Source organism: Podarcis cretensis, assembly GCF_951804945.1.
Source record: "Podarcis cretensis genome assembly, chromosome: 5".
NCBI classification, from domain to species: Eukaryota; Metazoa; Chordata; class Lepidosauria; order Squamata; family Lacertidae; genus Podarcis; species Podarcis cretensis.
This window is the reverse complement of record NC_137174.1, coordinates 92416403-92444169: the sequence shown is the minus strand read 5'-3', so window position 1 is coordinate 92444169 and position 27767 is coordinate 92416403. Positions and strand designations below refer to the sequence as shown.

Here is a 27767-nt window from a genome sequence, read left to right as displayed (position 1 = left end):
AGTTTCTGGTTTCCTATATAAAGATAGATATTAAGGCAATATTCATCAGAATATATATATCACACACACTTTTCATTTCTTTACAGTACAATATTGAAAAGCAAGGAGTAAACACAAGTTGATAGGCAGCATACACTATTTTTAAACTCTTAACTGTTTTTATGTTTTTTAATATGGATATTTTTCTGTCTTCTTAAACAACATTTGGTTAAATAAAGCATTATTTATTTATTTATTTATTTATACCCCACCCATCTGGCTGGGTTTCCCCAGCCACTCTGGGCTGCTTCCAACAAAATATTAAAATACAATACTGTGCCAAACATTAAAAGCTTCCCTAAACATAACAAGCCTAGAGGGTACATTAAAAAATCGCTAAGAAAAAATATATAATGGGCTTTATCCATTGCTGCAGAAGCAGAGTTCCACTCACACAGTGGAACTCCCTCCGCCTTGCTTCCCCCCAAATCTGCTCCAGAGAGTCCAACAATCCTCTGGAGCAGATTTTGAGGGTGCATGAGAGCTGCATGCCTAACATCATGTGATTATGCAGGTCCCAGAGCAGTAGCAGATTTGCTTTGCTAATACTGTTACTTTCATACTTTCTATTTGTCAATTCCAATTTCAAATTCCGAAGAATTTCAGTACGTATCATTCAGTGTTGCGGGACGCGGGTGGTGTTGTGGGTTAAACCACAGAGCCTAAGGCTTGCCAATCAGAAGGTCGGCGGTTTGAATCCCCACAACGGGGTGCTCTCCCTTTGCTTGGTCCCTGCTCCTGCCAACCTAGCAGTTTGAAAGCACACAGTGAAAGTAGATAAATAGGTACCGCTCTGGCAGAAAGGTAAACGGCGTTTCCGTACGCTGCTCTGGTTCACCAGAAGCAGGGCTTAGTCATGCTGGCCACATGACCCGGAAGCTGTACGCCGGCTCCCTCGGCCAGTAAAGCGAGATGAGCACCGCAACCCCAGAGTCAGTCACTACTGGACGTAATGGTCAGGGGTCCCTTTACCTTATCATTCAGTGTTAATGAACTTTCTGTCCTTAACAGATCTGACATGAAATGACCTGGTCTCTAAGGATAATTTTGAAGGCATTGCTATTATTTAATGATTAGGAGAGTCTCCACCACCATCGTTCTACCCGGACACAGAGGTCCAGCACCAAGGGCCTTCTGGCAGTTCCCTCACTGTGAGAAGCCAAGTTACAGGGAACCAGGCAGAGGGCCTTCTCGGTAGTGGCGCCCTCCCTGTGGAACGCCCTCCCGCCAGATGTCAAAGAGAACAACTACCAGACTTTTAGAAGACATCTGAAGGCAGCCCTGTTTAGGGAAGCTTTTAATGTTTGATGTATTACAGTATTTTAATATTTTTTTGGAAGCCGCCCAGAGTGGCTGGGGAAGCCCAGCCAGATGGGTGGGGTATAAATGAATTATTATTATCATCATCATCATCATCATCATCATCATCATCATTATGAATATCTTTAATTTGCTACGCCAAAGGATAAAGGTAAAGGGACCCGTGACCGTTAGGTCCAGGTTGTGGCGCTCATCTCACTTTATTGGCCGAGGGAGCCAGCGTTCAGCTTCCAGGTCATGTGGCCAGCATGACTAAGCCCTGCTTTTGGTGAACCAGAGCAGCGCACAGAAACGCCGTTTACCTTCCCGCCAGAGCGGTACCTATTTATCTACTTGTATTTTGATGTGCTCTCGAACTGCTAGGTTAGCAGGAGAAGGGACCGAGCCACGGGAGCTCACCCCATCGCAGGGATTCAAACCGCGACCTTCTGATTGGCAAGCCCTAGGCTCTGTGGTTTAGACCACAGCACCACCCGTGTCCCATGCCAAAGGATAAATGGACATAAATCTGGCATGAGGGATCATGACAGGGAAGGCAGTAGGAGAACACTTCAATCTCCCAGGATATTCAATACAGGATCTCAAAGCAGCTGTCTTATTACAAAAGAATTTCAGAAATAGACTTTAAAGAGAAGTTGCTGAATTACAATTTATTATTACTAAACTGAATTATTACTAAACTGAATTATTTTGAATTATATTCAAATTATTTTGAATTTTGAATTATGGTGCTGGAGGACACTCTTGAGAGTCCCATGGACTGCAAGAAGATCAAACCTCTCCATTCTGAAGGAAATCAGCCCTGAGTGCTCACTGGAAGGACAGATTGTGAAGCTGAGGCTCCAGTACTTTGGCCACCTCATGAGAAGAGAAGACTCCCTGGAGAAGACCCTGATGTTGGGAAAGATGGAGGGCACAAGGAGAAGGGGGCGACAGAGGACAAGATGGTTGGATAGTGTTTTCGAGGTTACCAGCATGAGTCTGACCAAGCTGCGGGGGGCAGTGGAGGACAGGAGTGCCTGGCATTCTCTGGTCCATGGGGTCACGAAGAGTCGGACACGACTAAACGACTAAACAACAACAACTAAACTGAAAACTATGGAGAGACCTGGTCTGAATAAAAACATTGGATTCTTATCTCAATACATATGCTAAAGCTATTTTTGGGTCATCTGCATTTTCTTGCTTTTTCCTGCAGGACTAATTGCAGTCGTTAACAGTCATCAACAGGTTTACCATACCCATTGAGTCAATCACCCATCTCCTACTACCCTTCTTAGAAAAACCCCACCCCACCCTCCCACTATATATAAGGGTCTGGTGACTTCTGTTTCACTGTATCTGAAGAAATGTGCATGCACACGAAAGCTTATACCCAGAACAAACTTAGTTGGTCTCTAAGGTGCTCCTGGACAATTTCATAATTTTTTTATTTACGGCATTCAAAATCACGGGCTCAATCCACTGGAAAGTTTCCTTGGCACAATTCCCACTGAAATTAAAGGAATCTATGCAAGAGCATAGTGAATTGCATCCTAAATAAATAAATATTTTAAAAGTAAACTTTGCTTAATTCTCCCAATACAAAGGTAAAATCGCAAGTAGCTTCTATCCAGTTCCTTTTGGAATACCTTTTACCTTTCCCTATTGTTTCCCTTTTCTTTAAAATAGGTTTGAGATTATGGATTTAAATGTGATTTTAGGTAAATCTCACCAGATATCAAGTAAAAGTATAAATTTTATTCATTAATTCACTCACTCACTCAAGCTTAGTCCAGAGTACTAAAGGTAAAGAAAGACATTGTTGGGCTCTGTATTCCCCCTTCCCCTATCCAATATTTTTGAGATGGGAACTGTTCCCCGCACTCAAATTAGCTTAACCTCTTGGAACGTAAGCCTTCTACCTCAAGCCAGCCTCAGGGTGCAAACGATGGTGGGTGGAGAAATCTCTTAATCACAAACCATATCTCCCAAGGTGCTAGGTGTTGGAAGATCACATCCAAATGGAAACCAGAAGAAGAGTATAATAATCCTATGCTATACAAACCATCATATTCAGCTACCAGTATGAAACTGGGCATTTTAATGCTGCTCAGTATAATGTTAGCAACTTAAAGAAACAACCATTTAAACTAGCTAACAGATTAACATATACATGCACTGAAGTAAAGTGAAAGCACATGTTTTTCGTTCCTCAGCACTAGGTAGTTTTTGTAAGACTCCAAGTCCTTTAAAAGGGTTAAAAATGCAGATGCTGTGAATAGAGTCTAATCCTTAAGGCCCTGAAGCATTAAGACATATCTCCTCCTTAGGGTCCATCTCTGTCCATAATCAATTTCTTCCCTTGGAGAACATTAATTGTCTCTAATGATAGCTTTCCATCAATACATCCTTGATCTTAAAAGGCCTGTACAGCTCTTCCCTTTATTCAATCAAATCATCTGTACAATTGCCCTCCCTTAGTAAGATAATACCTTTTAAGCCTTGTATTTTAATATAAAAAATAAGAGGTAGCAGGAAATTCTAATGGAAGTGCTAACATTTGAGAACCAGGATGATGGCTTCCATTATCCTAAATAATGTTTGAAGATTACAGAAAGCACTGCGTTTCAAAAGGTGGAAACTAATCCACCACTTTCAAATTATTTCCTTCTTCAAAAACCTGTTCTAACATTAGGATGTTGTTTTTGTGAATGGCTAGAGGAGTGTATATTTAAATATTTGAATGTGAAAGATCATTTCCAGGTCGGGGCAAAGGGGTGGGGGAAGCAAATAATTACTATTTATAACTAATAAATGGTGAATGATTTGCAGAATTGACAACTTTAAATACAGAAGCCCCTTATTTTTCCAGTTAAGCTGGCGGTGTTCTGCTCACTCAAACCACTATAACCCTAATCAGAAGTTCCTACCATTAGTTAATTCCACAATAGAACAAAAATTCTGTCTCTGTGGCCTATTAATGTGTCTTGCTTTCCTTACCCCCCTCCTTTCCTTTTCTGTTACATGCTTTTTCTAAAGGCATGGAATTTCATCCCCCCGCCCCCACTTTTAACCATTCAGCTGTTTTGTTTCTATTCAAATACAGGATTCCTCACACATTCTCCTCCCTCTCCCCCCTCTATAGGTTTAATCTAAATTGCCTGGCATCAATCTGTGTTTTTACCTATTGCATAGTAGCCTGCCTTCGTTTGCAGAAACCGCTGTTTATAATAACTTAAGGAGCTAGAGAAGAAATATTGACGGGACAAAAGATACAAGCCCTCCAGAATTATTTTCCTGGCAATTTTTACATCCAACATGCAAACAACGTCTTTTCAATGTTATGACTACACAGTGTCATTTCCCTCTACGAGAATGAAGCATTTTCTCTGTTGAGAGAGAAAATGAGCATTCACCAATTTATCTGCAAATTTGAACACATTCTTCTTATTCGGAAATATCAGTCTCTCTTTTACTCTCTCTCCTAGACACACATATTAAGGTTGAAGACTCAAGGAACTCAAAGAACTGTAATAAAGGGCAAGTGCAACTAGCTAAAATATTTCTTACGTATTTCAGCCACAGTAGCCTTTTGTTCTAAAACCTGCAGATTTATTTCATAAACATAAAATTGCATTCATTTTCCTGTATTGCATAAACTGTTGTTGTTTTTTAAAGAAGAAATATATCGATTGTAAAAGCTGCATAAATAGCTGAAATATATTTATGTTGTGCCGGAAATATAAGGAGGAAAGAAAGTAGCACAGAGACAGGTAGATACAATCGACCTAAGAGTTATCAAACAAAAAAGAATGTGAGAGAGAGTGGGAGAGAGTGTGTGCAGTTAACAACCCTGATAAGAGATGAAAATTGTCAGTGAGGCAGATTGAGTTTATTCAATGCCCTGATAAGCACCTATTTGCTCTTCCACATAATGCTCTCTCAGTATTTATAAATTATCATTTAATTATGCTGGCAAGTGGTAATTGTCAAATAAAGCTCCGATAGGCATAAGCCTTCAGGCTGCACATGACAGAAAAATATCTGTTAAAGCTGGGCTGATTCACACGCTTAGGAAATCATTTCCTTTCTTCTTCCTTTTTTTATCCTTGCTAACAAATTATATGAACCAGCACACTTTTGTGCTTTGTGGGCATTTTGAAGTCTATTCAGATTACAGGAGAGAGGAAAAATTAGTTGTTTCAGTATCTACCATCCCAAATTATTGGGCTGATTTAAGACACCATGTTCTTGTTTTAACAAAAGAATGGGAAACATCAAGGAATTTTAGCATTCTACTGCTTCGAATTTATGCTCAGGGTCATTTTTCAGTCAAGTAAATCAAGATTTGAGGAATTATTTAATATTAGGCATAGGAGACTTGATACAGAGTAATGGTAAAATAAAAAGTGTCATTTATCCCATTAGGATAGAGACATGAAACATTGAAAAATCTTGAAAAAACCCAGTCCATTGCTACTTATATTCAATTATACTAAATCCATTAAACCTTCTAGTACTACTTACTTTAAGTGTTTTTTGAAGTATTTGCTGGTTTGTTGAATAAATGTCTAAGGACTACAATGCCTGCTGCCCACAGAAGAGATTTTAGTACAAAGCCAACCCTATGTTCAATGAGGGGAAGGGTTTTTTGAAAATAAAAAAATCCCATGAATTAACCTAGACTAGCATTGTGAGCATCACAGAAACGAGTTTTATGGGGAAACAAATCTGTTTTAAAGCAACCTTACACATACAACTCAGTGATGAAAACATCTAGGGGCAATAAAAAGAAAGCTTTTCAGATTTGTTTTTCATTTAACAATTTTAATGGCACCACAAGCATTGACAACAACAGATGGCACAAATGTTGTACAGCTCTGCTTTTTATCCAGCTAGTTACCCTAAATTTCTCTACAACAGGGGCACTGCTGTAAAACATTTCCCAGTATTCTTCTCAGAAAAAGAGCCATAGACAGGAGTGAGCCCCTACTAGGTAACCTATGTATAGCTGAGCAGTTAAACTGATATTATTTACCAAACCATGCATAATGAAAATGGCTATAAGATTTTCTGATATGGATCCACCCTCACATCTACTCTGATATTGAAACAAATGAGTTTTAATTTTTATAATGTTTGCTTATAAATATATACATACGTATAACGGGCCCACCCACAGTGCCCCACTCCCAGAGGGCGAAACCCAAGCATCAACAAGTGTAAACAAACCTGACGGAACAATGTTACAGGATTTAAAATAGGCCACAAATTTTATTGATTACATATATAGGTAGGCTTTGGCTCAGGTACTGGATATAAATCCATTATCAGCCTCCAGATGGAGGGCTGATGCTTAAGCAGGATCATGCCTGAGGTCATTCAAGATGTGGGTCTACTAAGGTGGCCCTCTTTAGGCTGCTCAGGGAAACTCTACGGCCCGTCTGCCCCATGATTGTCTTCTGGACAAAGACTTTCATTTACCACAGCTGGCCCCTGATAGGGCAATTTCAAACTTTAAGGCAGTGGCTGGCCAGGGAGGCATTCCAACAGTCATTTCACCCTCCAAGTGTGTGAGGGGCTGCTGCCCTGGACAACAACCTCTGTCCACCTCTGGACCAGGTAAGCAGTCATTCTTTGCATCAAAAGAATGTTCTCATTGGTGACAAAGTCCCACAAGAATTAGATGATAAATTTTAAATTATGTACATACACAATAAACACAAAATAATGGGTGTGCATGCTCACATATAAAACTCTTATAGTATCATTTAAAATGAATATACATAAAAGTAGTTCACAGGAAAATTATAAACAATGCAGAATATAGTCTCTGAAACAATTATTTTGCATTCATCGCTAACCTAATATTAACACAAAACTTTCATAAGCCCAAATGAACTAGGAAACATATTGTTTATGTGTGCAAATTGATATTGTGTAATGGGACATAAATGTGATTTATTTCTTTTTAATTTAAAATATTTTAAGGCCACTCTTCAGGGCCCATCCAAAGCAGCTTACATTAAAAAAAAAAAGATAAAAAGAATTCAAACTTTTAAAACTTTAAACTACCACTCAACAGTGCTACACATTAATAATAATAATAATAATAATAATAATAATAATAATAATAATTGTCAGGGAACTGCCATCGGAGCCAGAGGAGGAGAGAGGGCTCCAGAGGGATGGCGGAGAGGGTCCCAGCAGGAAGAGCCCATCTGCTGGGGAAGGAAATCAGTGCAACACCAGTGGAGAAGGGGGGCAGAGGGGGGAATCGGTGAGGGGGCTCCAGGACTCCTCGCCAGAGACCAGCGGGGAGAGCATGGGTCCTCCGCTGCCCACACCCTCTCTGCGCAGAAGACTTCTGCGCAGGGAGAGTAGGCGGAGACTAGGCGTCAAAGAGCTTCTTTGCTGGAAGAAGTTCAAGAAACGCCCACTGACGGATTCTGCCAGCGACTGAGACAGCCACGGATGGGTGGCTGTCTGGACAGAAAGGGTTCACCCAGGTAACTCAGCCAGGTGTGGCGACGACTTACGGACGAGCAACCCCCTAGAACCATTACAATAATAATAATAACGGAATTGGGGGAAAGCAGACCATCACAGATCTAAAACAGTTGTGCCTAGAAGGTTATCTGAAAAACAAATACAGTAAGTCTTGAGGGGGAATCCAAAAATCCTGCAATGCAGAAAGCTGATGCAGGTCTAGTGAATGGAAATTCCAGGTATAGGGCGGTATAGAAACTCAAATAATAATAATAATAATAATAATACATAGCCATGAGGTCACCTCAAAAAATGACTTCTCCAATGAGACCGCCTACGGAACTGACCAAGGGATAGCCACACAAGGAGATCTTCGAAAGCAGACCTTAAAGTGTTGACACAATGGCATGGGTGCAGGCAGTTCAATAAACAGCTTAGACCCAAACTGTTTAGGGCTTTAAAGGTCAAAAGTAGCACTTTAATTTGAGTCCCAAAACGCACCAATATACAGGACAACTGACATAATTGAGATGCTGCTCACCCTACCCACAACTGGACTCTGGGAAGCACGTTCTGGACCAGCTGAAGTTTCCAACCTGTCTTTATAGCACATTACAGCCATCTACTTTGTAGCCGGCAGAAGGCATTCCTGTTATTGCATTTGTTAATACTGGTGAAGTATATTTGACCACCGTCATTCAAGTTGACTGATTCCTGATATAGTTTCCTTCATGGTGGCAAAAATCAACAGTGCAATTATGTGTGGTCTTATAGCACTTGTAGGCCTCCACATGCCTTCTTACTAAATTGCTCTTCATCTGAAACCAGAGTTCACAAAATACAAATATAATAAAATGTATTTCATATTAAACATTAAACCACTGTATAACTCCACCCACCATACCCAGCAATATATTTTATTCCAAGCTGAGAATTAATAGCCAGCAAAGGCCTGGGTAAACAGGTAGGTTTTAAGCAGGTGCAGAAAGCTAATCGCAGTCAGTGCCCGACTTAGTTCAGAGAGAGGGAGTTCCAAAGGGTAGACACTAACACAGAACTGATTCAAAGTTACAGCGCCTCATTTCATAGCATTTTTCCTAAGCTAGGCCAATAACTTTCCCTTGCCCTACCCCTTTCTAAACCTTAATTCACAGACACAGGGGATGGAGGTTACTCACAGAGGCACATACCAAGGACCTGGGTTAGGGATCCTGTAACAAGCAAAATTAGGAAATTGTGAAATTTTGCTGTTTCTCTGAATTGTAGTCCTTGTTGTGAATTGTAATCCTTTCCCCAATTGGTCTTCTTTGTCTTCTCCATTCCACTAGGCCTTCTCTGCCCCAAATTGCTTTCTCTGAATTGCTTCTCCACCTTGGCTTCTCTGCTCAAAGTGCCTTCTCTGAATTGGCACTGAGACAGAACTGCTTAGAGGCAGAACATGGGATGGGAAAGCACTGTCCTATCTCACAGGATCTAGAATGCCATTGGCTTACAGGACCAGCAATACCAAAATCCAAGTTGATCTCTGTACTATTCTCTTCACAGTCAAAGGAATATTCTCCCTTTGCATAGCCCCAAAGTTTCTGTATAGTGAAGTAGAAAAGTCCGTGTTGCTGACATTGTTCGTCAACTAGGCCACACCTGCTTCTTAGCCTTCCCGTAAGAAGAATCCATTCACATACAAACAAACACACAAATGTAACTGTTCCATCCTGGTTGCCATGCAGTTGCTAAGGCTTGAACTATTTCTTACCCAAGTAGATACATTGTGTTCTGCAAAGATCACAACTTAAGTTTTCAGTCCAATTGGGTTACAAACACAACTTTACTAAACTTTTAAAGGGATAAAGGTAAAGGTAAAGGGCCCTGACAGTTAAGTCAATTTGTGAATGACTCTGGGGTTGCGGCGCTCATCTCGCTTTACTGGCCGAGGGAGCCGGCATACAGCTTCCAGGTCATGTGGTCAGCATGACTAAGCCGTTTCTGGCGAACCACAGAAGCGCACGGAAATGCCGTTTACCTTCCCACCAGAGCGGTACCTATTTATCTACTTGCACTTTGACATGCTTTCAAACTGCTAGGTTGGCAGGAGCTGGGACCAAGCAACGGGAGCTCACCCCATCGCGGGGATTCGAACCGCCAACCTTCTGATCGGCAAGCCCTAGGCTCAGTGGTTTAGACCACAGTGCCACTCACGTCTCTTAGAGGGATAAAGGGATAGAATAGAATAAATGGGTTTGATACATTTATTTAAAAGCATTATATATGACTATGTCATAAGCATATATGTCTCTAAACAACATTCAGTTACTAGGTTTTCAGATATATGAATTACCCCTAGTACTTTTACTTATTAGGGTTGCCAACTTACTAACATCATGATTAAAAATGTACTGTCTTTAGCTGTGAGAAGCGCTGTCTATGGGATAGAATGTTGGACTTGGACCAAAGAGACTGGACCAAAGAGACTGAAGATTAAGTGTGAACTCCATAATTTGGTGGTGTCAGGTTCTCACACAAGTGATTACTGTACTTATTAACCTGAAATAGCTAGAATTGTCATTCAGAACTATCAGATATAACTTTGACATAAATGCATTAAGAACATAAGAATATAGATTCCTGAATATATCTAGTTCAGTATCGTGTTCTCAAGATGGTCAACCAGATGCTTATGAGAAGCCCACAAAGGACATGTGTAAGAGACCTCTCCCATTTGCAATTACCAGCAACTGGTTTTTAAAGGCATACTGCTCTTGGAGGCAATATAGCCATCATGATCACCAGTAGCCATTGATAGCCTTATGATTTATGTAATTGTCTATTCCACTTTTAAAACCATCTCTGCATTCTGTGGTAGCGTATTCCTATATGCTCTGTGAAGAAATACTTCATTTTGTCTGTCTAAAACTCTCACTATTTAGCTTCATTCAATAATGCCAGGTTCTAGTATTAGGAGAGGGAGAAAACTTTCTCTCTCTCCATTTTCTCCACACCATGTATAATTTTATACACCTCCATTATGTCCCCACTCACCTTTTTTCTATACTAAAAACCCCATAGTCCTCATAGTTGAGTGGCTCCAGCCCCTTGATCATTCTGGCTGACCTTTTCTGTACCTTTTCCAACTCTATAACAACCTTTTTGAGGTGCATTGACCCAAACTGTACACAGTGTTCTAAGTGTGCCATTTTAATTCTCATCCACACCAACTGGAGAGAATTTTTTGGAGCTCCTTGTATTCTCTGTTTGTTTTAACTACTCTGAATAATTTGGGATCATCAGCATACTTGACAATGTCACTGCTCACCTCTAAGTCCTTGTCATTTATGAACAAATTAATTCTTCTTCAGCAGACTTGTTCTATATGCTTGGTAATTCTGTCTTCAGTGGATACCGCAAGGACCTGAAGATAGGTGCAGATATTTGCTCAACTTGTCTGCAATATCATTTTCCTCAAAATTTTAGTTGTAGATGTTATGATATTTAAGAATTGGGCAAATTTATACGTAATATTAATATCTTAAAAGAGGCAAATGTTTTCGGGGGGGAAGCACAATGTAAAAGTATTTCAAATTAAGAACTCATATTGTTGTGAGAGGGTTTTTTTTGGGGGGGGCAGTCTGCATGATGCCCTGAGTCCATTCCAATTCTTGGGTTCAAGTATCTGTGGGGAGAACCCTGCAACTTCTGCAATAGGCATTGGAAAAGTTAGCAGTGGGTGGGTGTAAATTTGAAGCTGACAGTATTTAGTTGCCATGAACAACTGTTCTATGTACACTGAAATGATTCCTTTCCCTGACATTGCCCACTGAAGCAATGTAGTTTAACTGAAGAACATCTTCATTTGTTTTGGTATTCCAGATGAATTTCTGTCCAGCAATGCAACTTAATTTATGGCAGTAGAATCCCCATCATTCCAGACATTTTACAGCTTTTGCCATGATACCACTAACCCTGACCAACCACAAGCAAATGGGGAGGCGGAGGGAGCAGTACCAATAGCAAATAACATTTTCTGATAGATTGACCCACATACAGATCTTCTAAACTACAGGTCAATATTACTGATAGCTACTGGATATAGCTCAGCAGAATTGCTACTGGCAAGAGAAATCAGAACCCCCAGTCCAACTCTAGAGAGCCAGTGTTGTGTAGTGGTTAAGAGCGGTAGACTTGTAATCTGGTGAACCAGGTTCGCTTCCCCACTCCTCCACATGCAGCTGCTGGGTGACCTTGGGCTAGTCACAAGTCTCTCAGCCCCACTCACCTCACAGAGTGTTTGTTGTGGGGGAGGAAGGGAAAGGAGATTGTTAGCCGCTTTGAGACTCCTAAAGGGGAGTGAAAGGCGGGATATCAAATCCAAACTCTTCTTCTCTTCTTAGAGAAGAATCACAATACAAATTAAAATAAGTTATGAGCACCACAATTTAGTGCAAGATCTACCATGTTTAACTCCAGGCGAGAGAGTTTATCTCAAACTTGATGCAGAAAAGACATAGCAGACTCCACTTACTGTCCAAAGAAAAAAAAGAAACACTCAGATCATATTTTACTCAGGGGTGGAATACTTCACAGAAAGAAATGCCATCTTCCTATTCCTTAGAAGGCACAATCACTGAATGCACAAATGGTGTTTGAAAACTCAAGTTCATCTACTGAGACTCTGCTAGAGCCATCGTGTAAGACTGACAGCAATATTACTACTCAGACTGTCAATTGCTCTAGACAAGTTATTTGGAAGCCTTCAAGATTAGAGATGAGTGACTGAATACCTGAATACATACAGATTTCAACAGCACTGATTTATTTAATGGCTTCTTTAAACAAAAGATGGAAAATGTATAGATAATGTCATTACGTAGTTTAGTCACTAGGTATCACTGACTTAATTGTATCTGGATAGAATCTTGGGTTTATTATGTTACTTACTTACTTATCACATTTATACCCCACCTTTCCTCCCAACGAGCTCTATGTGGAATACAGCGGTACCTCTAGTTGCAGACATAAACCCCGAAAAGACCGCAACTAGAGTGCCTCTTCTGCACATGCGCGGGTGGTGAACCCGGAAGTAAACACTTCCGAGTTTGCCACGTTCGTAAGCTGAAAGTCCGTAAGAAGAGCGGAATGCAACATGAGGTGTGACTGTACATGGTTTTCCTGCTCCTCAATTAATCCCCACAACCCTACTGTGTAGAAGATTTGGCTAAGAGGCAGTGAGTGGCCCAAGGTCACCCAGTGAGCTTCATAGGCGAGTGGGGATTTGAACCCTGGTGTCCAACGTTCTATTCCAACACACTAACCACTGATGGCATGTTACTGCTGTGTTCTTGTTTAAAAAAATGCAACAAGGTTCTTGTCTAACTTCCTGTTTGGTGTAACCTCTAAGTTATCCATGAATTGTAGACCCTTTGGACAGCTGTCCCTTTGTGTAATAATAAAAAGTGGGGTCTCAAGAAAAATGTGACCAGTTTTCATCAGTGCTGGAATAGTGTGCATTTAGAGTCCACTTGGCTGTAAGAGATGACAGTAGTTGGCTATTTCTTCCCCTTCACCAGCTGCCTTGTTGAGCTTTCTGATGCGTCACTCAACTTCTGATCCACAATTCCATTAGGACCTATCACTTTTGCTCCAGTAGGTAAGCAGAATGTATAGCCCAAAGTCAGAGCTGAGAGCTGCCTAACCACTGACCTATTATGAACAATGGGCCTTCTCTGAAGGAAGGCATCATCAAGATTAGTGGTTTTTGATGAGGTAATCAAATATGCATTTTTACAGCCAGAATGCTATGCTGGCAAAATTATCTTGTTGGGAGAGGCAAGCTGTAAGCTTCACTACCAGGAAATGGACAATGACAGATAGCCTGCATTTACATTTGCACATATATTTAATTGTTGCCTGAGAGAGAGACATGCCAAATACTGACACAACAAATCCTTCAAAATAAGTTATGTATTTGTGTTAAGCATTATTTCGCCAAGCTGTGAAGGAAAACAAATACTGCTCTTTTTCTCCTCTTTTTCTAATTAGCCATTTGTTTCAGCATGCTTTTCATATGTATTTTGACAATCAGTGTCCATTTAGCTCAGTGTAAAGTCAGTTGAGTACATTCTTAATTCACATTATCTTATTATTTTTATGAAGCTGTCCTTAAGGTACATTTTTTATTATATACCTACCCCAAAAACCTTGTGGAACACATTAAAATAAAGCACCTAAAATGTATTTTTTTATATAAAACTTGCATATTCTTCTTCATATATTTAACTCCTTGCCTATACACATATGGATTACAACACTGTGTTTTTAGGTTGTATACTGCCCTGCAGTATTTCATATGGAATTGCAGTCTATATATATTTAAATAAAATAAATCGAATTATATGAATAAAGCTGCATTCTAAAGAAAAAGTAACACGAGAAAATATTCTGTATTAAAATGTTGAAAACAACTACAAAATCTGATTTAAAAGGCTTCTAAAGATAGCTTTTAAAAAGGTAAGCAAGTTTTTTAAAAAAACATACCACTAGATACTCAAACCTTAGAAACAGCAAGGGAGAGCACCGCTGACTTTTTATAATTGGATTATATAAGATAGTCACATTTGCATGTTAGAGACTGCAAATGAAACTGAATTGTTGCATATTTATTACTGATTTACTGTCAATGGGGACCCCCTCCCACTTTGTAAATTAACCCCACTGTTGCCAGCTGACCATTGAAGAGGGACTATGTAGCCAAGCAAAACTGAAAGCCTAGAATCCGGTATCACAAGCAGATAAATGCCCATAGACACATTTGCACAGGGACAGCCATCAACATATTTTGATATCGTTACTGGTCTTTATCTGTGTTCCTTTGAACTTTGACTATTTGTGACTTTCATCTGAGAGGAAAAGCATCAAGAGCTGAGTAAACTGTTATTAGCTACCATTTCCCCTCAAAATCTGGCTCCTATGTTTTAATTGTACAGTACCTTAACATGCAGAAATTAAGCCAGTGAAGCTTTTCCTATTATTTATTTTCATTTAACTAATTTATGTCCCAGATTTCCTTACAAAAGATAACGATAACTTAAAAAGCAAAAATTGAAATAAAATATCACTGTAACAAAAAACAATGGCAACAGATAAAACAGCAAAAAGAGAATTCCCTCCGAACAGAAAAATGTGCAGCAGCAACACGACTCATCGATACTTCCGTATGCCCCATGATTTCAAGACATGGGTCCGAGAGGCTTTTCTTTTGTCCCACCACTTTCCCCAGGCAAACCCATGGTTTACTGCTGTATCAGAACAAACACCAATTGGATTTTCTATAGACTGAAGTTGGTTCTGATTCAGCAGTAAACAGGGAAAGTGGCAAGACAAAATAGAAACCTCAGACCCATGCTTAGAAATAACAGCACAAATGACAGAAATAATAGGACAAACAGAAGTGTGAATGAGCCCAAACAGTAGTAATCTATTGTTCTGATACACCAGCCTTCCTCCTGCCATAGCCAAGAACAGCTAACAACCTTAAAACAAAATACAAATATCATAGACCGATAGTTAAATTCATAAGCAGAATAACAACCTTTAAAGGACAACGCAAAGGGCAATAAACCATTCCCAATAAAAAGAGTTCCTAACTACCAAAATGTATTTTAACTACAGTGGTACCTTGGGTTACAGACGCTTCAGGTTACATACACTTCAGGATACAAACTCCGCTAACCCAGAAATAGTGCTTCAGGTTAAGAACTTTGCTTCAGGATGAGAACAGAAATCGTGCTCCGGCGGCACAGCAACAGTAGGAGGCCCCATTAGCTAAAGTGGTGCTTCAGGTTAAGAACAGTTTCAGGTTAAGAATGGACCTCCAGAACGAATTAAGTACTTAACCTAAGGTACCACTGTACCAACATTTTAAGTTGAATACAACGCGGGTGAGAACCAAAAAGAGGGCCTTCCATATCTGTTTTACCACCAAGAAAGCTCTGCCTAATGCCATTGCCTCATGATAGCACCAGAGGTAGGGCCTGCCTCAAAGCTTGGGCCAGAAGGTATTGGGGGACACAATCCTTCAAGTACTTGTAGACCTTGTACACTAGTACCAACACTGTTCAGGAATGGTCCCAACTGGCAAACCTGCTGCAACTGGGCATAAACACTCCTCAGCACTGAAGTCATCTGGAACTCCAACAACAGCTTCAGATCAAGTATGCCAAAGCTGCATATATTTTCCTTCAAGGGGGACTGATACCCCATCCAGAACAGGTCATCTCCATAATTCCTGGACCAATAATTTTCTATCCATACTGCCTACTGATGAGGCTACATTCCAAATCCCCCGATGACACCTCCCAGCAGTTTCATATAGATAAAAAATAGCATGGTGGACAAGCTTTCAATAGCATAAATGAGACTGAGTAGAAGTCCTCCAATGCTATTCTCTGGTAGTGGTAATGTAGGTAGGACATCTACCGGTAGTTGACCACAGTAACATGGTGTCCCTAGTCACTACATTACAGAGCCATGACAGGATGAAACAGTGGACAATGCTATCAAATGCTGCTGTGGGGTTGAGCAGGAGCAACAGAATAGCACTCCCCTGTCTTTCTTTCATTAAAGATTATCAACCAGGGTGACCAAGGCTATTGAAGTGCAGTTTCCACATCTGAATGTCTAATATCTTCATCCAGGCATGCCTGCAGTTGCCCAAGAAAGGAATATTTGCGCTGGGAAGTAGTTATCTAAAATCTCAGTGTCCAGACAGGTCAAAAGAACACAAGAAGAGCCTGCTGGATCAGGCCAATGATCCATCTCATCCAGCATCCTGTTCTTACTTTGGTCAGCTAGATGTCTGGAGGAAACCTGCAAGCAAAACCTGAGCACAAGAACATTCTTCACATATACTCTCCTCTTCAGGAAAGAACATACTACCACCTCCTCCAATGAGGTAGGCATCATTCCCTCCCTATGTGAGGCATTAGCTACTCTCTGTACCCACTCAGGCCATCCCTCCCTGCTAAATCTTAAAAGCCACAATGGACAAGGGAGCTAAACGGATCCCTGACTACTTGATGCTATAAACACCTCTGCAGGACCCGCATCAATTGTGGCATCAACTCTGAAGTGGATACCAATTTCGTTACCAATGACTTTGGCTTGAAATTGCTTCTTGAAATTCTCACAGTGAGCTTCCAAATGAATGGCTGTTTCTTCTCTAGGGCTGCTTCTCACCAACCCCTTCACCCATTACCAGTTCACTGTGGATGCAATGGAGGTGGAGAAATAAGTTTACTAGCCATGATGTTGTGCTACCACCTGTGTTTTGTCAAATTCTCCCTCAGATTTACACCACTTGCATTCCAGCCATTGTCTGGCATAGTTCCTCATCAACATGTGCTTTGAAAACCAACCTTCTTGGCTCCCTGTAGATGTTGAGGGCATCTAGGAGCAATTGTGACAATAGCCCTCACAATCTTACCATTCCATAGTTAGACAAGGGCTTCAACAGGAATGTGAGCCATGCTCTCCATAAAGTGCCCAGATCATTCAGGAATCCATCCGGGAGCAGACTGGCTAAATGAACCCAAATGAAGCCAGTTCAAAGCTCGCCATCCATATGATCCGCTCACAACCCCATGGTTATCATGGCAGTCATGCAGTCCTGAGTTGGACCAAACTTCTCTACTTTCTTTCTATTACTCTTTCTACTGCCATCTAATATTGAGAAATATAAATCACAAACTTTTATAAAAAAAAACTTCTGACTTTACTCCTGTGTGATAACATTAGCATTAATGACACTAGGCACCAAACTGAAACACACCCACTGTTACTTTTCTGCAGCCCTTTGCACACAATGAAAATTGTCTGGACCAACTATTGAAAGAAAAGAGTTGCAGCTCAAGAAGGAAGAAGTGGTATGGGAGCTCCAAAAGACTGTGGTTGAAATCAAGTATTTAGGACATGATGAATTGTCTTGTATGGCCCTAAAGGAAATTGTAGTGTGATCCCAGAGCCACTGTCTATCATTCCTTAAAATTCTTGGAGAACAGGTGAAGTACTATGAAAGCAGATGTTTTCATTAAGGAGTCAGTTCATGAGCACTTACAAAAAAAGCCATGTCTAAGGTAAATTCTTTTTTTAAAAAAATTATAGAGTTACCACCCTGGAAGATCAGGGGACCGATGGGGATGTATTATATTTTTATTTCACCACTGTTTTTAGTAACGCACCCATTATATTCTTGTAGGCAAGATGGTAAAATGTGAGCTAGATAATACTACTATTATGTTGATTTGTAGCTGGTTGATGGACCATACCTAACAGATCTTCATCAGCCTGGAGAGAGGTGAAAAATGGAGTGATGAAAGGTTGTTTGCCAGGCTGTGTGTTGTTAAACACTTTTATAAGTGACTTGTGTGTAGGGAAGAATGCTTATCAAATTTGCAGACAACACCAAACTGGATGGGTTTGCTAATGCCTTAGAAAACAGAAATAAAATATAGGTGATGGGTTGAATTTATTGCCTGTATTCCAGTTGGTGGGACTTGAACTAATAGCTTCAGATGAAAGAAAAGAGATTTAAACTAAATATTAGTAAGAATCAGGTAGGTAGCCATGTTGGTCTGATGCAGTCGAAGTAAAAATAAATAAACAAATAATTGTCCAGTAGCACCTTATAAACCAACTAAGTTTGTTCTGGTATAAGCTTTCGTGTGCTGAATCTGAAGAAGTGTGCATGCACACGAAAGCTAATACCAGAACAAACTTAGTTGGTGTACTGGACAATTTTTTTAAAAAAAATTAGTAAGAATGTCTTGACAATACAAGATGTTCAACAGTGGGACAGACCGCCTTGTAAGATAGCAGAATATCATTCATTAGACATTTTAGGATAGATGGCCACCTATCAGCGATGCTATAGTAGTGGGCGTCGTACATCAGCAGGGGGTTGGACAAGACAACCTTTAAAATCCCATCCAAACCTATGATTCTATTATTTTTCATAATAATTGTTTAGAAGCTTCCTGACCAATTTCTCACACTTAGAAAGTTTTGATTTTTTAACAGTCTGTTTTAATGGAAGGTTCCCAAGAGAAAGTCTGTACCATGTTAGTCATTCTGCACTTCTGACGTGACAAATGATTTTTATTTATTTTGTACTTAAGGCAGTATATAATAGTTCAGTAATTGATTCAATATATAGATTTCCTCATTCATGGTTCCCAACATCTCTGGTAATTCATAACTCTTTCCTTTGGTCCTCATTTCTCTTAAGGCGGGGGGGGGAACAGGGGACTGAGTCGCTGTTGTTTAATCTGATAATTATGCAAACACTAAATCTTAAACTGAAGGAGAAAATGTTAACATACATTGAAAAATCCAAATGTTTAGAACTATAATCTGTGTGATAAAATGCATTACTCTGTTTAAAAGGATTGTTTTACAGAAGCAATTAACAATCAGCAATCATATAGTTCAGACCGGTGTTTTGATGCCATCTGTTGGAATAAGTCTTCTTACTCCCTAGAATGAAGCTATAATTTTCTGTTTATGATTTCACTGCCTACAGTAGAACAGTTACTAAAAAAAAAGAAGAAAGAAAATTTCAGTATTGATTTTCTTTTCTTTCTTTTTAAAGACTTCTTCAATTATTCAGCTTTTCACTGTTTATTTTTAGATTTAAAGGAACTGTGTTGGAAGATTTACGATGGAGGCTGCAATAGCTATGAGTCATTGTAGCTGTTTCCATGCAGTCTCTATTCATCTCAGAGGAGTCTGAGGGGAGTGGGGATCCCACACAATCCAGTTAAATGAATACAGATTACCCAGGAGCAGTACAGTACTGGCTGGAATGAATTCTTAGAATCGGAACCAAAGAAATTTATTTTTTGTTTGCCTGACTACCACACACAAATCTTATTTAACCAAGTAGCTTATAGCCATGTAAAACATTTGAATCAGAAATCCACAAAAATCAGATCTGATCCTTATATTAGGATGGCATGGAGATGAAATTACATGAGAGACTTTTAGGGAAAGTTTAATCATTTTCTTATTTCTTCAGCAACTCTCATCACTCTGTCATGTTTAACACAACTTGTCATATGAATCCTCCTCATCATATGGAGAGCCTCATCTCAGCAATGGATACATTTGGTAAAGTCCATTACCAGTATGAAATCTCGCTACCCAAGAATGACATGGAAAGCTATGCTAGATGTTGCAGCTGACAAGAATAATCAACACAAGGAAATGACTGTCTAGGAGTGCCATATTAGGGAGGTTGTCACAATGAGAGTTTTCTCTTGAACAACAACAAATTAATATCATATCAGTGCAGAAGATAAATCATATGGTGCCAAACCCCACCCCCAGTCACTGACTTATCCAGTTTTCTGGGTGAGCTTCTTAATAATAATTCCCACAGCATTTCGTCAGCATACAATGGGGCTCTACAATTTCATCACACTGATTCGCATAACAACAGTATGGTAGGGTTTTTTTTAGCTTCCTTGATCATCTCAGTTAAGCAGTGATATACATAATAGGGAATTTGTGAGCATTAATGCAATAGAGAGAGCATAGCTTATTGTTAATGGAAAGTTCTACATTAGGTAATAGTTACAATCATACATTTTTTGAAATTATAAACTACACGTTTTAATTTTATATGTCTGAATAAATACCACTTCAGTAAAGGTATTTGATTTGATTTACCACTTCATTGAGGACATATTTATGAGCCATGGTAGCTGAAACTCCAGGTTCAAAGACAGTATCTTGATTGCTAGATCAAACAACCAGAGTATGGGACAAGCTAAGCCTATAGGTTTCCTGTGGTAGCTGTCTGGATGCTACTGGAAACAGAATGCTGGACATGTGGCCTACATCAGATCCAGGAAGGTAATGCAGTGAGGAATCTACCCATGAACGCTTCATAAAGTAATGACAGCCACATCGCTTTATTCTGAGCATTTGTTTGCTACAAAGATAAGAATTTGATTGTATCTGGTTTCCAATGGCAGTATTTTTTCTGTACATATAAAAAACTCAACCACCTAATGTGTACTATTCTCCAAATAAAACAATGTTTGCAAAGCATGCATAAACTAGTAGTTTTATTTTTATAAATACACTAAATGCTAAATTAGCCTTTTTGTTTTTAATACACTAGAGGGAGCTAGATCTCTATATTGCACATGTACAATTAATTAGAAAAAATGTTTAGCACCGTAAACATCTTAAGCTAAAAGGCCAATGCACTTTGTAGGAGTCAGATTTCATAGTTATCAATATGGCAATTTCTTAGTTAATTTTTACATCTATATAGATAAAGGTAAAGGAACCCTCGGCAGTTAAGTCCAGTCAAAGGCTATGGGGTGTGGCACTCATCTCCACTTTCAGGCCAAGAGAGCCAGCGTTTGTCCACAGACAGCTTTCCGGGGCATGTGCCAGCATGACTATACCGCTTCTGGTGCAACGGGACACTGTAACAGAAGCCAGAGCACACGGAAACACCATTTACCTTCTCACCACAGCAGTACCTACCGTATTTATCTACTTGTACTGTTGTGCTTTCGAACTGTTAGGTTGGCAGAAGCTGGGACAGAGCAATGGGAGCTTCACCACCGTCACATGTATTTGAACCGCCAACCTTCCAATCGGCAAGCCCAAGAAGCTCAGTAGTTTAGACCACAGCGCCACCCGTGTCCTTATTATGTATGTAACATAATATAACACACACATTCATTTACAATTATTTATGAACTGAAATGCATTATTCCTGAATATAATAAAGTTTCTACCTTATGTAGCAACAAAACAAACTTGAAAGGGTATTTCTTCTTTGCATAAGAAGTATCCTCAATTATCTACAAGAGCCCTGATACAGCTATAATCACATGTGACTGTGCATTACTAATTGCAACAGATGTATATCCAGATGCATATTCAATTGACAGTACCGCCCACTGAAGATGGGTGGCATCTGTATTCAGGTGAGCATTTGAATATGCATCTGATTTACATTTGTGGTTACTCATCCAGTAAGGGATACTTATGTAGAAGCCTGACTCTGTGCACAGATCTCCTTATATATGCCAGGGCAAAGGAGTTACATTTATCGTGAGCCAAAAAAAAACAAAAAAACAAACCCAGACCACCAGACCAATGTCGTATAAGACATACAGTGGTACCTCAGGTTACAGACGCTTCAGGTTACAGAGGCTTCAGGTTACAGACTCCGCTAACCCTGAAATAGTACCTCAGGTTAAGAACTTTGCTTCAGGGTGAGAACAGAAATTGTGCGGTGGCGGCGTAGTGGCAGCAGGAGGCCTCATTAGCTAAAGTGGTTCCTCAGGTTAAAAACAGTTTCAGATTATGAACGGACCTCCAAAACGAATTAAGTTCTTAACCCGAGGTACCACTGTACTGGCCATAAAATGATATTGCACAACATACAAGCCAGTGAAGCATGTCTGTGATAATTTTTTGTCATACAATGCCACAATCACAAATCCCCATTGAAGTTCTATTAAATTCAGTTGTCCTAATCCAAAAAGCTGTGGTTATATCTAATGTTAGTTAAATTCAGGGGAGACTCATTGAAATTAAAGAATGGAATTAATTTAAATGGTTCTTCTCTTAGTAGAATTGAACAATCCTATAAGAGAGCAGTAGAAGGGCAATATGTCTGTACATAAATAGATGCAAAACAACAATTAAAAAATAAACTATCACAAAAAGGAAGAATCGAAGACCTTGGGGACAATAACACACTAATATTCTCCATGTTAAGCCCAGTATTAAAATCACATATAATAAGTCTTCTCCACCAAACTACAATAAATGTAAATAAAACCCATTACAAAACTAATTAGTGAATGGATAAAGAAGCAATCTTCCATCAGCATTCCTGGAGAAAGTTCATAGCTTAGTAGTGGATTACATGCTTTGCAGGTACAAAGAGTTGTTCGACAGTGGAACAGACTCCCTTGGGAGACTGTGAACTCTCCTTCACTAGAGATTTTAAAACAGAGGTTGGATAGCCATCTGACAGGGATGATTTAGTTGAGATTCCTGCACTGAAGGGGGTTGGACTAGATAACCTTTGAGGGTCCCTTCCAACTCTATGATTCTATGATTTTGCAGATAAAATGGCCTAGCTTCAATCCCTGGCATCTCCAAATAGTGCTCGGAAAGGCTCGTCTTAAATCCTGCAGAGGTGCCCATAAGGGTGCCCATACTAAGATGGACAAATGTAGACAATACTAGGTGACATAACAGTTTGATTTGCTACAAGCCCTATGTTCCTATTTCCTCAAAGTGTGCTTCAATAAAAATCCTTTTATTTCTTCCCAATTTGGTTTGAATTAAGGTAGTCTTTCCTTGGCAACCTTTTCATCAGAAGCAGCTAGGTTTTAATGAGAATGCCCAATCCATAATGTCACTTTAAACAAAATGCAAATAACAAAGGTACGCAAGGTGTGTCCCAAGTAGTTATGAAAACGTGACACATGGAAAATAGGGTATCTCATGGGCCCGATGATATCTACTGGACTCACAGGGAGAGACATTAATGCAGTGTTGGATTTGCCATTGCTTTCTACCCAAAGCTGAGTTTTGCACACCTAGTCCTGTATACAGGCAGCATTTACGAGAGAGAGAGAGAGAGAGAGAGAGAGAGAGAGAGAGAGAGAGAGAAAGAGAGAGAGAACATAAAATTTGATACTTTTTAATGGACTTTTCACAACCTGCCCAGCCTCATGGACATGAAATGCCTACATTTTCAAGCACAACATTTTTTTCCATTTGGCATCTGTAATGCAGGACAGCACAAATCTTTAAAAAGTTGGCAAAATGGTAATCTCTCTCCATGCACATGCTTTCTGAAACAAACCTTCTCCTGACTCCAGAATTTGTGATTATACATAAAAACACCCATAGTAATGATTAGATTATGAAGAGGATTTTGTGTTATTGTTGTTGTTTATGAAATATCTATATCACCCTTCATCTGAGGATCACAGCACGGTTTACAATATAAAAACAAAGAAATACATACCAGTAATATAGTAGCAAACAATAACAATACCTTTTCCCGCCCCAGTTTAAAAGGCCATAGAATACAGTGGTGCCTCGCAAGATGAAAATAATCCGTTCTGCGAGTCTCTTCGTCTAGCGGTTTTTTCGTCTTGCGAAGCATCCCTATTAGCGGCTTAGCGGATTAGCACTATTAGCGGCTTAGAAAAAGGGGGGGGGAGAAAAAAAACTCGCAAGACTCGCAAGACGTTTTCGTCTTGCGAAGCAAGCCCATAGGGAAATTCATCTTGCAAAGCGCCTCGAAAAACAGAAAACCCTTTCGTCTAGCGGGTTTTTCGTCTTGCGAGGCATTCGTCTTGCGGGGCACCACTGTAGGTTGTTTAATTAGCCAAAGGCTTGGGAGATGAGAAATGCACTCCAGAACTCTGGATGACCCCACTCAGCAGTTTCATGCTGATGTTAAAGAGCATCGGGGATAAAATCAAACCCTGATGAACCCCACCTTGAAGGCTCCACAGAGCCCAGAGTAATCCCAAACATCCCCCTCTGGAAATGAAAATCCAAGTAGAAATGGAACCACTGCAAAGCACCCTAACTCAGACAGCTATTCCAGAAGGATACTATGGTCAATGCTATAGAAAGTCGCTTAGAGGTTAAGGATAATTAACAAGGCCACCCCCCCTCCCAAAACAGGTCATAATACAGGTACACCAAAGACGTTTCTGTGCCAAAACCAGGCCTAAACCCGGATTGAAATGGATGTAGAAAATCAGTTTCCTCAAAGAGCGCCTGGATCTGGTTCACAACCACCCGCTCAAGAACAGTGCCCAAGAAGGGAAAATTGGAGTTCTATATGGAAATTGCAGAAGGTACAAAAAAGTATATATTTCCTACAAAAGATACACAAAACTTTGATTCTTGAGTATGCTAAACGCAGTATTTTTTAATCACAGGTTTTTATGGGCATTTCTTTCTATACATTATTTTACTTTCTGTACATTATTTTACTCCTCGTATTCCCAAAGCCAAAACTGAACCACCAATCAAGGAAATAAACCTTCCTGGCGTGCTCTGGTCCATGGGGTTACAAAGAGTCAGACACGACTAAACAACAACAACAACAACTGTTGTATTGTTCACTATCAACTTCAGTCTCATACTCAGAGGAGTTTTCTGAGGCAGTTCCCTTCTGGCAAGTAATTACTTAGATTTTCTGATTCAGGAAGGGTTTCCTGAGCAGTGGTTGCACCACTGCCTCCAAGAAAGCAAGGACCACTCCATTTTGCAAGGAGGAATTAACCACCTCCCTGGTCTAGCCAGTTGTTTCCTCCTTGCTAGTTTTTATCAGTCAAGAGGGGCAAGCACAAGCGGTTGCCATTACCAATCCAAGCACCTTGTCCACATTCTTATGCCTTGCAAACTGAAACACACGCAACATAACAGGACTAGACAGTGCTCTAGATCAGTGTTTCCCAACCTTGGGCCTCCAGCTGTTTTTGGACTACAACTCCCATCATCCCTAGCTAGCAAGACCAGTGGTCAGGGATGATGGGAATTGTAGTTCAAAAACAGCTGGAGGCCCAAGGTTGGGAAACACTGCTCTAGATACTTCTCAAGATTTATCTACTGTAACAGTGGAGTCAAGGTCCCAGCAAATGAATGCAAGCAATTCTATCCTCAAAATGCTTTGCAAACAAGTCACAGTGAGCTACTGTCAGTTCTGTCACCTCCTTCGAACCAGAATGTAAACCATCCTGCACCACCTGGAAAAGCTCAATGAGGATGCAATGGGGGCAGCAAAGTGTTGGCAAGCAACCCAAGCCTATGCATATTTAATCAGAAGTCTCACTAAGCTATCAGGAAGTAAACCCCACTGAATACAGTGGAATCTACCTCCATAGAACTGGTCTGTAAAAGCAGCAGTGATTGCAGTATGGCTTTCTTTCCCTCTCCCCCTTGTATATGTTCCTAGCATCAGCCATCCAGATTTCCCAATTATTCAGAGCCTCAGCCTGGGCAAGTGCAAAGTCTCTCACCCAGCCAGAGGGTCTGAGGAAGAACTAGGAATTTCTGGATGATTCTAGAAAGTGAGACTTTTTAGGAAAGTGGATGGGAAGATAGGTGGAGGAGAGGCAGAAGGAGAACCTGCCAGCATGGAAGGTGACTATGGTTTGGGGAGAAAAATCCTGCTGCCCCTGGAATGGGGCAGCTGCATGGTCAACAACAAGGAATGTAATTTGCTGTCGTTTGGGAGCTTTCCCTACCTCCCCCCCCCTGGCCTTTCCTCATAGGCTGCTGGGGTGTTCAGTGGAATTGTACCAAAATTGTACAATTAAAATAAAAGTAAAAACATAGCAAGTGCCCCCCCATTTCATTTCTAAAGTATGACCCTGCTTTACAGTGTGGATGAGTACTGTGGGGTTTAATGTGGAAAACAGTGCTCTCTTTGGTGCCATGTGGAATCATTATTTTAACACCAACAAATAATGGAAAAGGAATGTTTCAGCAGCATTAAATTGTTCTTAATTCTTTTGGTTTTAACTTGGTTTTAACTTTTTATTAGTTTTATTATTTTACTGGATGGTTTATGTTTTAATGTAAAAAACCCCGCTAATGTATATTTTTTTATGATGCAGCGGTATATGCCACAAATATTTTTATACAAAAATAATTACATAAAAACGTCCTAGTGTGGAAACAGCCTATGTTCCATTGCTTCTCCTGCCCTTGCAGGGCCCAGTCACAGTCAATACATTTTGGTGCTCCAAGGAAAGATTCCAAAGGCACTGAAAACACAAATTAATTAAAATGTTACTACTCTTTAAAGGCATCCAAATTTACCATTTGGGGCGTACTGTGCTTTTCTATCTATAAGACACCCCCTTGTATAAGACACCCCTCCCCATTTTGGGGGACTAAATTTTAAGAAAATAAGGGGAGATGGCCCAAAGTTGTTGAGCCTCTCCCCCCACATAGCTGAGAGCAAGAAACACTCCCTAGATTGTTTCCCACACGCAGCGGCATCAGGTGAATTTGCACTCCCTCCAGCCATCCAGTTTGCAGGAGTGCAACCTCCCCCGATGCCGCTGTGCACAGGAAATGATCCAGGGAGTGCTTCCCATGCGCAGCGACATTGAGTGAATTTGCGCTCCCATCAGGCAGCGTGCAGCTTCTCCCCACCATGCAGTGGCAGGCAGGAAAACCGCCCCCCCCCCCAGATCGCTCCCTGCTCCCTGCGGCATCAGGGGAAGCATGCCACTCCCCCCTCCCCCGCCATGCCACTATCCATATTGGATGACCCGGTTTTTGACATGATTTTTGAGTCAAAAAACTTCGTCCAACACACAGAAAAATACGGTACTTTAATGTGATATTAGACTTGTGACAAACTTTATCTATATAAGGTGCAATCCTCTTGATGTCATGCATGAAATAAAATGAGTCACTGAAAGAATACCCTACTGGCACACTAGTGCCAAACCCACCCAGCTACTTAGAGCCTTGGCATGCTAATATTACAGAGAAATGCGCATCAGTGCAGTTTAAATGGGATGTCAAGGACATTTGGTCCCACATACATGTGGTTAATAATAATAATAATAACAATAATAATTTATTATTTGTACCCCGCCCATCTGGCTGGGTTTCCCCAGCCACTCTGGGCGGCTTCCATAGAAACCAAAAATACACTAAAATATCACAGATTAAAAACTTCCCTGAACAGGGCTGCCTTAAGATGTCTTCTGAATGTCAGGTAGTTATTTATCGCTTTGACATCTGGTGGGAGGGCGTTCCACAGGGCGGGCGCCACTACCAAGAAGGCCCTCTGCCTGGTTCCCTGTAGCTTTGCTTCTCGCAATGAGGGAACCGCCAGAAGGCCCTCGGCACTGGACCTC

At 40.4% G+C, this 27767-nt stretch overlaps 1 protein-coding gene across 16 annotated transcripts in view; it reads right to left on the bottom strand.

Moving 5' to 3' along the window:
• The window catches only part of LOC307217112 (uncharacterized protein), a 479205-nt gene that overhangs the window by 349673 nt on the left and 101765 nt on the right, over positions 1 to 27767 (bottom strand). The window contains exon 5 of one of the 16 annotated variants that reach the window (XR_013839396.1): positions 19018 to 19410. The exons of the other annotated variants lie outside the window; for them this stretch is intronic. The gene's annotated coding sequence lies outside the window, so the exon portion shown is untranslated. Of the gene's footprint in view, positions 1 to 19017; positions 19411 to 27767 lie in introns of those variants that run through there. 16 annotated transcript variants of the gene reach the window in all.